Consider the following 17,542-nt stretch of genomic DNA (forward strand, 5'->3'; position numbering starts at 1 on the left):
ACTTCCTTTGTTTATTTTGTACACCGGATACACCTAAAAATCTGGCTATTTATAGTTTTAGTTCCGTCATGTATATATTAAAGTGTGCAAGTGTTTGCGCCTGCGTATTGGTAAATGAAAAACATTGTTATAAATTTCGTTGTACTTTTCAGTGAATCGTGTCTAATAAACCAAAAGATGGGCTTGAAGGAGCACCGTACACCTCCAGTCTATAAGTATTATGGAGAAATTAGGTATTTTCCAGATTTAAAAAATAATTATCATGATGGGAAGATCATGGACTGAAGGTTTGAGTAGATATTGTTTTATATTGTTGAGATACGAGAATGTCCTTACAATGATACCTCTATTTCCAATAATCGTGGATAAAAATTCTCGTAACAAATAAAACATTTATTTAAATAAAAAATTTTAATAGTGTTTTACACATTCTGTGATGCGCCCTTGGAACTACAAGTTCAACTCAAAGCCTTTTTTAACGCGATTCTATCCGTCTTTTTTCACTTGGTAGTACCAATATCTCTCGGTCGCAATTAAATCGTTTTATTGACGATTTTCGCAAAATAAAAACAAGCCTCCTACTTTATGTTTTGCTTAACAAAATGATGATCTTAATGAGGATCCTATATGAAACAGACGTAGATCTATATGCGCTATATGCATTTTTTTAACGGGATTTGCCGCCCCCTTCTTCTTTGACCTGCCATTATTGCCAGTACAATGCATTTTTGAAGATCGGAATATCAGAAAACGCTTGGTGCCGGGGCTCCGACTCAGGCACGCGGTGTAAGGAGAGGAGCTTGAAACGCTCCACAGACACACACGGACGTTACAACCAAGAGTTTGAGAAACATTGATCAACACAATCTCCTTGAATAGTCTTGAGAACAATTTGAAACAAGAACCCACAAAGTACGAGTGTCAATTGATGTCTCCTTCTCTCCATTTCTGTCCCTTTACCTTGTACGTGATTATGTGGGGGCGCTCTTTTGTACATATTAAAATTTTTTGTGGCTCGGAAAGTGTTGGAGACTATTATGGTTTAGTTTTATATTTCACAACGCTGAGCTTTAAGGACTAGCTCTCTACAAAAGGAAAACAAAGTTTGGTATCCAAGTTCAAAAAGTTTCAGTGGGCGGGGAGAAAAACGTAGTTACAAACAAACAAAGAATAATTTTCCAGACGTGAACGCTAGACTGTCTTGTTTGTCTTGGACGTACCTTCCAACAGGAAGATTAATACGTCCTAGACAGGACGTCCTGCAGGTCGGCAGGGGATGGCAGGGTTCGAACAGTGGACCATAGTGGCGACAGTTCACTTGACCTACTGGACGCTATTGTGGGTGTGGAAGGGAAAGATACAAATCAGACAGGTTGTCATAGTAACCAGTTCTAGTTAGATGTCTTGACACTTGGATTTAATAAAACAAATCTGGATTAAAATGCCTTGCACAGTCGGTAGTTATAAGCGTGAATATGTAAACAGCACAGAAAATTGAAATTTTATTTTATGCGTAAACCTCGCTTACGTAACTCATGTACTAGAGCAACGTTTCTCAAACTGTGGGGCTTGACAATGTGTTTTCCTGCCAAAGAGCCGCGAAGTCATATCTTTTTCAAGGACAAAAAAAAGCTGTTGTATTTTTATTGTAGTAGATAATCAATATTTCACTATGAATCAAGTCAACGCGATATTTTATTACCAATGTTCCACAAATTTACATCTTTAATAACAAGTGAGGTCGTTTCATTTTCTAAGTAAGATCTCTCAACTGTTTCCGCTAGTGTCGTCTTAGACAAGATGGACTGAGGAGGTGATTTTGAAGAAGTTGTTTCCACACGAGACTCAAGTTTTCTCGTCTTTCTTCATTCGAAACTGTCCGATATTTCTTCCTAGTGTTTACGTCATTGGTTTAGAAAAAACAGGCCCCGTTACAAGATGTCGTCCTGAACGAACACTAGGACGTTTGTACTGCGATCATGCCTCATTCTATACATACATACTCTACTACGTCCAGACGTCTCTCCATACGTACCACCCCTACTTAAGTTAATCTTATTTATCTGTTTGATTGTCAAAAGAGTTAAGCCAAAGGCTCTTCCAATTCTCGGCTTGCAAGCATGATTGAACAAACCGCTCTGTCTGGTAAGAGGTCCAAGTCACTGAAACACTGCTATTTTCAATGTGTCTGGCACTCCGGACGCATGGACTAGAATACATGGCCGAAGGTCGAACACACCGGTACCCCCGCTATTTTCCTATGTTTAAGCAAGTGTTATGACACGATTATGAATTAGTTATTTGTTTCGGAAATAGGGGAAGTTTTGACTTAGTGACAATAACGTGACTAGTAAAACAAGGATAGGGTTTTAGAGCCAGAACGAAATAGAAGTCGACGTAAACAGAGATACTGTCAAGACAACGTGGAAATAAGTAGCAGTTTATAAACGTTAGCTGACATTCGATGGTTCCCTTCATTGTGATTAAACTTATTTGATAATCAGTATCAGCGCTGACTATTGATTGTTCGGCCATTCGCCGGTGTTATTGGATTACTTTGAGAGTTACCTCCATTAGGTTCATATATATTAGATACCGCGAAAGCGCCTAACACAAGTTAACCGTGCAGGACTCGTAATTAGTTTGAAGTTTTCACAGTCTCTTGAGGAACGGCGCCTGAATTATCGGCAGTGTCGTGGAAGCTCTTTAACATCTTCACACTGAGCAATGGGAAAGCTTCCCTTAGAGACTCCCTCGGTAGTCTTGTGTTGCTCTTCATTTAGCTTTAGAATTACTTCCTCTAGCGATCGTCTTCACCCGAGTGCCACGGTGAGACAGAGTAGTGTACCTGAGCAGTATTTATCCTGCGCTCTTCATTGTCAGGAGAAATGGTGACGCCATTGGAATACACGTCCGAAACTTATAATACAAGGAAAATTCTAGGGGCGGACATCAGGCTTTCAAAACTTATAGCTGGTGCGATAGGGGTGGTAATTGAATTTAAAAAAATTAATTATGACTTTTATAAAGCGCTACTTTCATGATTATTGATATTGATATGGATCTCATCTTATTTGTGGACCAGGGCAGTGGGGGGAGGTGGAAGGGGTATCTGCCTTTAGGCGCTCAGTAAACACAACTCTGCCCGAGTCAGTTGTAGAACCTCGAGGTACGGTTCCCATATAAATTTTTGTATAAATTTTTTAGAAACTCGTCGCAGGGTTAGATTATTTTTTTAAATTTATTTCCAGTGCGTGGTCTGCGGGAAAGTTTCACCAAGTACAAAAAAAAAAAAACACCCCTTCATGCAATGTACAATGCTCTTACCAATCCTCCTTTATGTAAGATGTCTGGGTTGAGGGGGGGGGGGGACAGTAACACTTTCCTATGTCTCTAACAAAAAAAAGGTTATTGCTTTATTTTTTCTGATACCATTCAGGGTAGCGTGTGTGTGTGCGTGTGTTTGCGTGTGTGTAAAAACGAATCCATTTGTTTAACAGCTAAGCCAGTCACTACGCACAGCTAGAGACTCTCTAGGGGACGGGGGGGGGGTAGAAGAGAGTCAGCTGATCTTGTACATTGTCTGTGGAGTCCCGGAGACACAAAAAACACAATAAAGTCTTGGTATTGTTTACCCAGGTCACACTCAGACATATATTTCAGCAGGTGTTAGATCTCATTCTTTGGAGGGATTAGTTGTCACATGAAGAAAAAGTCCCCACATTCCATTACCTCGCTAGTCCCAAGTAAAGAGGCTTATAGCCTAGAGACCATGCATTTTTAAATTATCTTCTTTCAATGAAATATAAATAGCAAACTATAACAAAGGGAAATAAGCAGACACTTGTAGCCATCTTTCTCCATCGTGTAACATTTCTTTTCCTTTTTCTTTTGTTTTGTATTCATCCATGTTTTGTTACGGTCAATGAATGATTGCCCAATGTTTTAACTTGACCTGAGAATGGGGGGATGCAGGAGGAATAACTCGTGCAAAATGTTTATCAGACAGACAAGAAGATTGAGTTGATTGTAGAGACGCACTTTGGGGGACTGCTAAAAGAACGTCCAATTGTGACGACATTAATTCAAAACGAGACTGCAGATTAGATACAGATAAACAGACAGGTAATGCTAGGCTTTCAAAAGAGCAACATCTTTTGTTACAGTTACTGAGACTAGATTTTTCCCGTTCTGGAATAAACATTCATATTCTAGATACACCTGTGGATTTTCTTACTGTAAATGTCTTGATCTGTAAGTCTGTTACCACAAATTCAAGAGTACTAGGCCTACTACTCGTGCAGAAACACGCAATCAATCTACAGATGAGTACAAACTTTACAGCCCAGATTAGACATCTTACATTGACATAGACTCTAGGATGAAGGAGCATTCGCTTTGTTGTCATGTAATTTCGGAAATCAGGAAACGGACCTAGATGTGTGGCTCGGCAATTTCGCATTTGATACTTTTTATTTAATTTTTATTTACAATCAAGAATGGAATTATAAATATTGTTCTAGGACTCTACGTATACGTTCCAGAAGTCTTGAAAGTAAAAAAAAAAATATGGAACTAGGCTAATATCCAGCTTTTCTTCTTATCTTATCTTATCTTATCTTATATAATACAGACGTTACTTAAAAAAAGAAGATGATTACGTCCTACGCGTCATGCATGTAGTCATGCATATTAACCAGTGACCTAAATTCTGCCAAGTCACTGGTTTCCTGACTAGCTAAGGCAAAGCCGTTCCATGCTCTAATAACACTAGGGAAGAAGGAGCTTTTGTACAAATTTGTCCTAGCATATGGGACGAGGAATGTGCCTTTATCTTTGTGTCTTTCTGAGTATTTTATTAAATTTTGTTTTTGTATTTGTAGATTATGGTTCAGTTTTTTATGTATAATTGCTACTTTACTTTTAAGCCTTCTATCCTGAAGGCTTTGTAAATTTAGTGATTTTACTAAAGGTGTTACTCTAGTCAAATGTGAATATTCCTTTGTTAAACTCACTGCTCTATTTTGTGTCTGTTCTAGTTTCTTAATGTTTTCTTGAGTTGAGGGGTCCCAAACAGAGGATGCATATTCTATTATTGGCCTAACCAATATATTTCCGATATACCGGTTTAAAGCAAAAATACACTATAAAACAGCGGTTCTCTGCCTTTTAGCTCCCCCTAAAACGATTCTCCACAAGGCGGCGACCACCAATCGAACAATTTATTTCGTTCATAGGCCTATGTAGCTAATGTAGGCCTTAAAGGTGATTTTGATAATGTTATAAAATCAATCAACTTTTAAATGTATATATCTGACATCCATGATGTATTTGCAAAGCAAAAGCTTTATGTAATTTTTTTTGTGCAAAATAAATTTGTGCCTAAATTACAAACAAAAATGTTTATCTTTAATGTATATCATCTATTTCAATAGTACCAATGTGCTTGTTCAACATTTAAGAAATCGTATATATAAAAAAAAATACATTTTCTAATAAAACAGACAAAAAACGAAATTTCCGAATGTCTTAGGCGACCCCTGGCTAATGGTCATCAGACCCCCCAAAGGGGTCGCCCCCACAGGTTGAGAACCCCTGCTAGAAAAGAATGAAAAAAAAAAGTGAGAAAGGGGAATAAGTCACGGTTCAAATGTTTACCAAAAGTCTTTTTTTCCCCTTTGACTGTCTACAACGTATTCTAGCGCCACTATAAAACACTTCCGGCCTTAGATGCAGTTTTAGGTCACGTGGCTAGGAATGCAACACGGGGCAATATAATTCAAGTATTAATCGTTTGCGACACAGCATTTGAATCCATTTGAATCGCTGTTTCTAATATTTTGATCAATAACGAAATCATGGAGCTATAATTGTTTTATTCGACTTGTCCCTGATTCATACCAAGCCAATAAACTAGGAAGTCAGGTGTGTTTACAAAACATTCATATCACTGCCTGTCGAAGGTCGCTGTATATAAAGAGCATGGAAGTAGGAGTAATGACTTCAGTTTGAAATATTTCCTTTTTTTTTTTGTGGTGGACAATGGTTCTAATTTTCTTTTTGAGACGGGGACACAATCTGGTGTGGCTAACCAAGCCAATTCTGGAGCGGCAGAGATTGTCATGTTTGTGCGTAGGAATGCATCTGTTTTAAGACTAGCTGATAGGGCAGCTTTCTTTTTCTTGACTAAGGCCGTTTCATTATTTTGCTCCAAGCTAGGTTCGTATCAGCACTCACAGTCTGTCTGTCTCTCTCTAGATATATGCTATATACATAATCATTGACTGAGATACCACCTTCTTCCTCTCCCCTGTCACGAGTCGAGTCTGTGACCTATTTCGACTAGTTTCTAGAAGCGAGTTCAAACCAGTGCAAGTATCCAGCGTAAACAAGTTAATTTTAAGTATCCAATCAAAGAAAGAGGTTAAGGGAAAAAATAGCACACGTCAGCTTGTAGAAGGTCAAAGTTATTAAAATAATTAGGGAAGAAGTTTCCATGATTCTGGAACATACGATTAAGAAAGGTATAAATTAAGGGAAAGTCAGTTAGACGGGGTCCTCGCTCAGTCCTCGATTAGTAATGGTTATAAGTTTTGTGATATTAGCGGGTCCATTAAGTTTTGTTAGTTGAAGTTGAAGTTATACTAAGTGAAGTTTCATGTATCTTTAAGTTTTATTTATGAAGTATTACGTCAAGTTGATATTGAATTGAGAAGTCATTTTATGTGAAAGTTGAAGAAGTTATTAAAGAAGTTTTAAGAAAATACAGAGAGATGTTTCTTTCTTCATTTCATTGAATTGTCAAGTTTGATAATATAATCCCCGGCAAGTGTGATCGTCACACCCCCCTCCAGATCCATTGCCAGCCTGTCTAGAGAAGTAGTGGATAGAAAGCTAAAAGCATGAAATAGTGTTAAAACAAAATCAAGTGATCCAAAATATTTCTAATCGCACAGATTTTTTATTTAGTCTAGATCTATTACAAACTTAATTACATGACTGATCCAAACTAATTGATACAATTACATTTATTATTATATAAACCTTGTTTTGTTGATTATTTTTTTAAAGTATTTTTAATTTGTGGTTGTTTGAATATCCTGAAGTGACTATAACATTCAACATTGACACGGCTGGGTAGCCATTGCGAAGGTCGATAACCCATCTGACCGTTAAGCAGACGTTTCCCTATTGGCAAAAAATTAATTCCTTTTTCCCCTCCTCCGAAAGAAAATCTATAGATTTTAAATGAAATGCATGGAACAGACTTTTTCCCACCTTCAATAGACTGTCAGTAGTAGAAGTATGATTTACCTAGTCCGACTTTCTCAGCATGTTTTTAAATCACCAAAAGTAGCGCATATGATGCACTTGAAGGAAAGATAATTGTCGTATCTATCTTTCTATCTATCTTTCTATCTATCTATCTACTTGTCTGTCTTCTATCTATCTATCTATCTATCTATCTATCTATCTATCTATCTTTCTATTTATCTATCTATCTATCTTTTACCGAAATGACAATTCCTCTACTTTCTAGATCCATTCACTTTATCATTCTAAATGTGAAGGGAAGTAACCAAAATAACACAATTTTAATTAAAAATAGTAGCGTCACAAATGCCAGTAAAATAGACAATAAGCAGACAAATGACATTTAAAAAGCATATTTAAAATGATAAAACTTTTAATACTTCTAAAAAATAATAATAATGTGTTGAATAAACAAGAAAATTGACAACACTACAAAAGGTAAAGTGTGTGTATGTGTTTGTTTCTTATAAAGAGAAATATATATATATACACTCTGTGAGTTAACATCTCATTGCTGTAGTACACTACATCTGGTTTAATTGTTTCTGTAACGTTCTTGAGAATCTAGGCCAATGTCAAAGATGACCATCAAACTAAAACTGAAGATTATAAAAAAAAAAAAAAAAGAAAATTAACAAAGTTCAAAGTTGACAATATTAAAATTTTCCAATAGTAATTGTCCAGGTCACCACAAAGTCAACAGTCCTCCGAAACAGACGTGCCATAGTTATGTTTTATAATACATTCCCATGGAAAGGGTGGTCGAGAGGCTAAGTGCACTTGGCTACCTATGAAGGGGGCTCGAGGTTTGACACCCGACTCGGGCAGAGTTGTGTTTACTGAGCGCCTAAAGGCAGCACGAAAAAACCTTCTCCTAGATTCCCCTCCACAACTGAGATTGGACCAAAGCGCTCTGAGCATGCTATAAGCATGAAAGTAGCGATATATAAAAGCCATACTTTAAATTTAATTTAATTTAATGTACTACTGATACACTGTTTGACCTTATGTTTATGAGGCTTCATTGTTAGACCTTATGTTTATGAGGCTTCATTGTGACACACATTCGTACAAGTGCTTCTTCTTTAGGGAATAGAACAGGAAAACCCACAACTTAATTAAACGCACGACAAAATTAGCAAATGAATACGCAGAGGACATTATTATCTTGTATTTTTAATGAACGTCTTTAATTTATAACATGAGATAAGATAAGATATTAAACATCAACAAAAATGCAATTTACAGTCGTAAATAGCCTGATATATCTCTGTATCTTAAAGCTGTTGGAATGATTGACTTTTAAACCATTCTAGTTTTTCTTCAACCCCATTGCTTTATATATTAAAATATGTACCTTTGAAGTACCAGCTCTGAGACTGTATCTCATGTGCTCATTAAATCCTCTATCGATATCACATGACGTGGGGGCAAATATAATTGTGGTACTCATGGGCATCAGCTGAAAAGGTCAAAGTTCAACAGGTCTGTTGCGTAAGAAATCTTTTATTTTTTTGTTCGAAAATCCATCAATATCAAGTAGTGAAAGAAAATGGTGATAAAATAATAACAATAACATTAATAATAACAATTAAAATTGAAAAACGAAGAAAATATAAATATCTAAACAGGGCCGGCTTTGAGTAATTAGAGGCCCAAGGAGAAGTGAATTTGATGGCCCCCAAATGAAATATAAAATCTTCTTCTTCTTCCTCGTTCTCATTATTATGTCGGAGCGTTCAGATAACGACCAATATATGAGATGAACTTCGCGGTGGTTTCCAAATCAGGCAGCTCTTCACATAAATTTCTTTCTATAGTGGTATTTTGAGGCCAGTGTCTTGTTGGGGTCTTTTAGTAAAGAATGCAATATAAAATCGATGCAAACCAGCAATATAAAACTAAGACTGGACAAAAAATGACGCAATTTGAATTATTAAAAGGCCTGTCTGTATGACGTAGAGCTTAGTGCTAGATCTAGTACACACAGAGCCACAGTGCTCTGCTACTTTTGAGATTGACGCAAGTTTTGCAAATCGTTCTCTAAGTTTTTTTTAGTTCTGTGCGAAGCGCCCATCAATCTAAGGCCCTAGGCCGATGTTTAGTTTACCTATGCCTAAGGCCGGCCCTGATCTAAGATTAGAGATTAAGTGACAATGGAAGCTATCTAGAGTTACCATACACCCTGTTGTTATATGAACCGAGGGGACGATGACAACTGATCTCCCAGCAGGGCCGCCGATACCTATTGTGCAAGTGTGCATTGCACGCAGGCGGCCGAATGTAGGGGGCGGCCAAAGGTACCTTTTATTTAAATTTTGGTCTAATAATAAAGAATTACATAAATATTTGATATAAATTCTAAGAATTCCAATATCCTTTGAAAACTTGGTGGGGGGGGGGGGGTTGAAACAATATGGAATTATGGAAGCTTCATGCGGGTTTTTCCATACTTGCCGACTCATTTCTGGCCTTGAATTTTCGCGGGCTATTTGTAACATTTGTTTCGAGTCGAAAAGCCCGCCCTGTAAGTAGATCTAGTAATTACAAAGTCAATTTTTAAAAAATCACTTTTGTTTTAAATCGCTGTTAGTTGAGAGTAGAATATTTTTGGCCGATTATAGAGTCTAGATGTATATCTACAATAATTTCATTTGTGTTCTAGTTTAAAATACATTTTTAATTCTCTTCTTTTCGTAGTAAAATCAGTTAAAAACGGAATCTTTTTTTTATAAATATTTAATATTAGAAGTACTTAATATTTAATTATATGAAACGATATTACCATTTCTTTTTAGTGTTTTTTTTTTTTTAAAATTGATCAAGTATTTAGTATTGGGGCTCTATTGGGAGGGGGAGAGGCGCAACGTCCTGACAAAAAGTAGCGCTATAGAGTGTGTGAGTTTCCTAGGTGACGGTAAGAAGAGGTTAAGCGACTGGTGGTTAGCGTAATGCAAAAGTGAAACGGCAGACGATCTTAAGACACGATAGAGTAAAGACGTTGTTTTGTTGTGAGCTAGATTAGGTTTCAATATCAGTTTATGTTATTTCTATTAGATCGATATCTTATCTCAAGTTAAATCTGTAAATATTGTACAAACTGTAATATTGAGTTTTTCATCACATAAGAAGTTTGTTCATGTTATTCAAAGTTTTTTTTAATTAAAATTATAAAAGCCCGACACTGGTTCAGTTGTGTACTAGCTGATTGGAGCGGCAAGCCAACGACCGACCAAAAACATGGGGAGGTGGTCGGGAAATTTTTTATTTTTTTTTCAGTTTAATTAATCTGAATATTAGTAGAATTACATTAGTACCAATGTTTTAAAAATTAAAATATATTAAGCAGGAGACGTCGTTTCATCTTAAAATAAGACCTTGTCAAATATAGAGCTCTTTTTTTTTTTTAAAGAGGCGTCAAATCGTTTTGAAGAAAACATTTCGAAATGTCTCCGCTACTGTAATTCTTCTGGATTTTTTGTCTCGGAATGGTCGAATTTCTTCTTACTATTGCACTTACAAACGTCCGTGCGCAATATGTCGGCCTACCTTGAATGTCCCTCGCATAATAATATTGACCAGGTCTGTCTCTTTATTATAAGACTTAATATGGCCTTAAACTTTTTAATATAAGGATGAATGGTGTGTTCTGAAAGAAAACACATCGATATTGTTTTTTTTATATTCTCTCTTATTACGAGAAAAAGGGGTTGTAGACGCTAAGAAAAAGAATTTTGAAGTTGAAAAAGCCAGAATACGCTTAGCGCCAGGGCCCCGCACGGAATCAAACTCCTCGCTGACTTGAAGGAAATCTTCAATTCTATCTCCTGGAGGAAACTTTTACAACGCTTAAATATTGCGCAGGGAACACTTTTCAGGAAGAAAAAACTGATTCGTTTTAGTGAAATTTCATTCCTTAAATTTGGATTCTATACTTAGTGTTAAATTAATATGAATTAAAAAAAAAACTACCTAAAAATTCTGTTAGGCATATAATTAAGACTAAGTTTCTTTTCTTTTTTTTTCATTACATTCTTTAAAAAAAAAAGAAAGTTAAAATTGAAAACAAAACATCTAGTAGGGCATGGGGATACGACAACGATGCGAATATGAAAGGAAAATAGGATTGTTCTACAAAAATGAATTTAAATCAAAGAGCGCTTCAGTGTCCAGTTCAGTTTTAATGAGATTTTTTTTCTATAAAAAAAGGGGGGGGGGTGCGTTTTAAAATTTCGCACGCAGGCGGCTACTAACCTCGCGACGGCCCTGCCTCCCAGATAGATACATTGGAAGCCCTAAGCCTTCATAAGAGAATCCTTATTAACTTTGAGAGCAGTACTGCTGCAGACCTGCCACATCATCAGAAAATTTCTAAATGGAAGCTGTTGAGGTGACTACAATGAACTTTGTTTCCCTTTAACGAAGCTCGACCCTGGCACTGCCAGAGAATGAAATGTTACACTTCCATAACAATAATTTAATTTACATAGCACTGTTAACAAACATAATGTAGGATCAAGGCGCTATGACAACGATAGACATACAAAGAAGAGTTAAAAATGACAAACTAATCTAAAAACAAGGTTACAAAGACAGTTTGTGTTTTTTTTCCAGAATTTTTTTTTCTTAAGGAATAAGACATTGTCTCCTTACAAAACAATTACATTAATTAGATATTCATTATAAGACATCAGTTAGGCCAGGTTCACATCTAACTTCACATTCACTTTCACCTATCCTTTGGTCTGCTGGACCGCTTGGGCACCACACAAGATCTGTTAGCCTTTTTTTCTCTATTCTTCTCTGTCATTTGTCTTTGATAGAATTTCATTCTGATTATATTGATTCCTGCCTTTTTACCTGCCTCGGTGGACCACTTCTGATAGAATTTAATTCCAATATTCTTCTGAAAATATTGAAACCTGCCTTTTTACCTGCCTCGGTGGACCACTTCGGGGGCCGATTTTGAGTTTGTGTTTCCACACGAACTGTCTTTGTAACCTTGTTCTTGTTTCATTTTCACAGAGATATTCTGATTGAGAATAGTTTTCAACTAAGAATCTAGCTTCTCAGGAAGCACTGTGGCTGAGCAGTAAAGCGATTGGCTTCCGAACCAAGGGTCCCGGGTTCGAATCCTGGTGAAGACTGGGATTTTTTTTATTTCGGCCTCTGAGTCTACCTAGCTCTAATGGGTACCTGACAGTTAAGGAAAAGAGTATCTCATGTGTTCATTAAATCCAGGCGGGTTGTTGTGCTAGCCACATGACATCCTTTTTAATTTGGTTGTAAACTGAACTGGATCATCTATAAGTATCCAATGTATTATTAAAAGGAAAACAAGAAATAGCGAGGCCTCTTTTCATGAGAGAGCTATTGACATACCTCCTTGACGTACTGTGAGTATTGTAAACTGGTGAACTCCGGAAGTGATTCTGCAATAGTACGAGAGACAGAAATTACACAAAGCAAAACTTGAAAAGAGTCAACAAAAAAAAATATTTCAGTCCTCTCATTATAACACTGAAAGGTAGAAGTCACACAACACTGTAGGCAACTAACGAGGTAATCGAAACAGGGGTACTTCATAACTGTCCATTAGTTAGATTGTCCTCCATTGCATCTCCCACTGCTGTGATAATATATCTTTTACAAATGTTATATCAACTCTGTATGGTACAAGTTAAAAAGTGTGCACACGTTATTTCTTCCACACCCAACCTCGGATCAAGCTGAAACTTTGGTGGATTATTCATTCGCATAGACAAGACATGAATCAATTTGTTTTAAAAAGTAACCAATTAGACAACTAATTACTGGTATTTCATTATTTTTTTTTAGTAGCAACAATAGAAACTAATACTCAAGCATTCACATATATGGCTACATTTGTTGGGTTTAGTCCCCGTAAATAATTGTTAGCGCTATTTCTCCCTCACGCATTCTCCGATCAAGTTGACACTTTAAACAATTATTTATTGCACCTTACAAAACATGATTCAATAAACAAAAATACTCAATTGATCATTGGTAATTAATTATTTTGTTTGAGATCAAATAGGGAAAATAACCTGTACATTATTGGTAGATATAGTTTTAAAGACAGAGTTCTTCCCCTTTAGATAATCTTTTTTTAAAAGGATTTTTAATATTTTGGTTGTTTATTCTAAACTAAAAACAAAGCACGACAATTATCTTATTTATTTTATTGTAAATTTGAAACAATTTGGACAATTAATAAAACGCAGAATTATTCCTTGATACTTTCATTATCATTCTTACCATCAATCTGCAGAGACAGTACACAGCCGCCATAGATGAGAAAGAAAAATGCCAAGGCAAACATTGTCATGTTAGTATTACTTGGAGGGTTTCACCTTGTAATCTTGAACCTATTTACATATAAAGTAAAGGAAACAACTACTATTTTGATTGACGTTTAAGATTTAATTTCAGAACATTTCTCAGTGGACACTGGTCAAGGGACTACAATGAATTTAGTTTCTCTCTTAAAAAAAAAAAAAGCTCGACTCTTGCAGTGCCAGTGAATCTGGGGGCGGACTGGGTGACAAAATCGGCCCTATTGTTTCTGGCGCCCTTGTATTTTAGATCTTCCAGGACGGTGCAATCATGTGATATACGAGGACGGCCTTGCTTTTGAATATTTCTATAAACTTAATTCAGTCCTTTTAAGCAAGTATTTCAATTGATGTTGATTTAATTATTAACCCTTGTCTTCTCAAGAGGTTCGTTGTAATACCTTCATGATGTCATGCGAAGATTGAGTTTGTTCTTTGTTCTGTGATTTTCTTTTGTGCACCATAATATTCTATGCGCTGTTTCCAGAGACTCGCTCTGTAAACGTCATTACTTCTTGTGTTTTGGTTTGGGTGGCTGGTTCTTGTTGGTGATTCCTTTTTGTTGTTCCTAGTATTAGGAACTCAGGCTTGGGACTCTGTGGAATTAATGCTAAATATGAGCGTCACCCTCAGCGTCATCTGTTGTATTTGTATGAGCCTTACTTGGCCATTGTGCTTAGATCGTATTTGGTTGTGGGCAGCGTGAGCCTGGAGTGTATCGCTGGCATTGCGTCTAAGGTGTGCCTTCATGTTACTTGGGTTATATGTTTGCACAATAAATTATTAATTAATGCGTTCTATTAACTAGTCTAGATCTAATTGCTATGTATAACTATCATTCATGTCATGTGATATCCTATCATTAAACCCTCGTCACACAAGCGATGGTTGGTAGCTATTATATGTCAACCTATAATGACATTACTTGTTTTCTTATTTAATTAAGTATTATAGTAAAAGACTGTCAGGGGTGCCCGGGCAGACGAGTTAAGGTAAAATACAACCCTGAAATATTACATATAAATTACTTTATATCAGATTTTTGGTGCGATGGATAGTGCAATCATGCAATGTATTACCGTACGAACGACAAACCCATCGCAGATGACGCACATATTTCTACCACCATCTGTAAAAGTGCATGATAAAGAATCTCATGTTAAACTTAGATCTCTGTTCTTTTTATATCTTAAAACAGATATATTTCCGTAGATCCACCTAGCATACAGACAATCCAACTAGATCTAGTACATTATATGTTACAAAGTTTTAAATTATTTTATATCATGTACAAATATAAGCACGGTGAAGTGATAGAAATTCATCCCTCAAAAAATTATCTTCAACTTCCTTTTAAAAATGTCCTTCTTTCAATTTGACTTATTATTTATTTTCTACCTAACAGATAGTTTGTCCTTGTTGAGAACACCGGGCGTTTGGCCTACATAAACATTAGACAGCAGAGCGTATAAAATCATTTACATGTTCATTTTCTAATATGATAAAATGTTCTCATTATTATACAAATCAAGTGCATCGCCAGCTAATACCGAAAAAAATATATTATTTCACCATGGTAGTGGGATATTAGTTGTTTTTTTTTTTTTACTTTTGTTTTGTCAAGGCCCAGCGGGCCACAAGAAAACCTACGACGGGTCACATGTAACCCACAGAACTTATGTTGCCGACCCCTGCTTTAGCAAACGATACATGCTCAACACTAAACATACTTAGACCTATCATTTCTTCAACAAGCGCAAGTTATATTTTTAAAAATCAACTTCTTTTTATATTGAAAAAGAAATATAGTCATCCGAAGTTAAGTACCTGAACTATTTGTAGACCAACAGATTGTACGTCAGGTCAGCTTTAGCTCGGGTTAAAGCTAGTGTCAATGTTAACTCTTCTAAAACGATATTCCAATCTCAACATTTAGAGGCAAAGATTTTGTACTGAAAGTCAATGCTACTTATAGAAGTATTGACAATAGTGTTGACCCGTTCATGTCCTTGACATTATTCTTTCGTGACGGATCTCGTGTCTTAATCATATTTTATACAGTTTACTCTCTTCTCTCACTACATCATGCTCTTTGTCTCTTTTACTCTCTCTTCTATTACATTCTTTCTTTCCCCAAACCAATGTACATCTCGTGCATTCTCTCTTATTCTCTCTCTCGCTCTTTATCCTTTTTTCTCTTTCTTAAACACAAGGTACCCTTCGTGCTCTCCCTCTCTCTTCCTCTTCTTCTTCTTCTCTCTCTCTCTCTCTTCCTCTCTCTCTTCCTTTCTCTCTCTCTCTGTCTCTCACTCTCTTACTCAATCCAGAACAAATATGTTGACCTCTTTCAGTTCAACATCAAAAGAAACTTGATAGAATGAACTCTTCGGTGTCTTGTTATCACTATTTAGATCTACTCAGTCCACCATTTCACAACAGACCTGATTAAAAGTCCAACAAACAACAGAGATAGTTATCAGCTTTTTGCTTTGCCTTTAACTCCATCTTGATATACGGAAGACAAACATCAAAAGTTGTTTTTGTAATGGAGTATTGGTCTGACAGTCCAATGCATTAATAAAATCACGAACCAAGAAACTTATCGGAAGGAATCAGGTCTAGGTCTAGGTACCAAACTTTGTTAAGACGCGGATTTAACTCATTGAAATGTTCAAAAACTGTTTGGCTTGTTCGTGGGTGTGTGTCTATTGAGGTCATCAGATGTTGACTGTCTACTAGCCTATCACTCATTTAATGGTTGAGTATTGACTACACAAACGTTTTTACTCATTAGAACTATTCTATTGTAAGTTTCAGAATCTTATATATTGTTCTATATTACACTTCACTTCAGTACTCCAAAGAGATATACTCATAAGACATGCACAAAACTAGACTGCAGCTTAGCTTGACCTTCGGCAGATCAAGGTAAAATATGTAGGTCATATGTTTTTGTATTCCCGTGAAACAATGCACACTCCAGAAATCTTCAGATTTTCTGATATTGTACTCTCTGAGATGTATTGAAATCGATTACTTATTTTATTGAAGAATCGAAGACATCATATATCAAAAAATTGGCGTTTCATTAATTAAGACATTCTCAGGGATTCATAACTTAGATTTAACTCTTTCTCTCCGTAATTATTTTCCACGAATTATTCATTTCGCTTATTTGTGTTTCACTACCCTGTTATGATTAGACTTCAAAAACTTTTTGGTATGTGATCTGGAAAATGTTTTATAAGGTATATAATTCTAGAAGAATGCATGCTCTTGTTATACAACACAAATTCAAGGTTATAAATTCAAACATCAATTTAATTTAATGGGGCCAAATAAACGTTGATATCGTCAGTTAGGAGTGAAAGAGTTAAGTCAGTTTCATTATTCATTAAACATCTGTTTATCAGGGTGTTGCTCCTCCTCTGCATTTCTCTGCAGATCTTCCCAAGACTGTATTTTATTTTGTCATTATAGATGCCCATTTTTTTTTATCTCCAGACTCGAAGAATGCCAGCGAACAGAGGAGCAAAGATTGTTCACAGGCAAAAACAACAAAAGGCAGGCGCCCCAAAGGCAGACCACGAGCACGGTGGCTTGATGACATAGTAGACAAATTTCCTTACGGATAATAAAGATTATTATTATTATTATTATTAAATCAAAAGTCCGGGCTTGGAGACATAAAACACAGGATAGATCAGAATGGAGAGATGTACTAAAGCAGGCCAGGACTCTCCATGGAGACATAAAACACAGGATAGATCAGAATGGAGAGATGTGCTAAAGCAGGCCAGGACTCTCCATGAAGACATAAAACACAGGATAGATCAGAATGGAGAGATGTGCTAAAGCAGGCCAGGGCCCTC

This window comes from Biomphalaria glabrata, chromosome 2 (assembly GCF_947242115.1).
Source record: "Biomphalaria glabrata chromosome 2, xgBioGlab47.1, whole genome shotgun sequence".
NCBI classification, from domain to species: domain Eukaryota; kingdom Metazoa; phylum Mollusca; class Gastropoda; family Planorbidae; genus Biomphalaria; species Biomphalaria glabrata.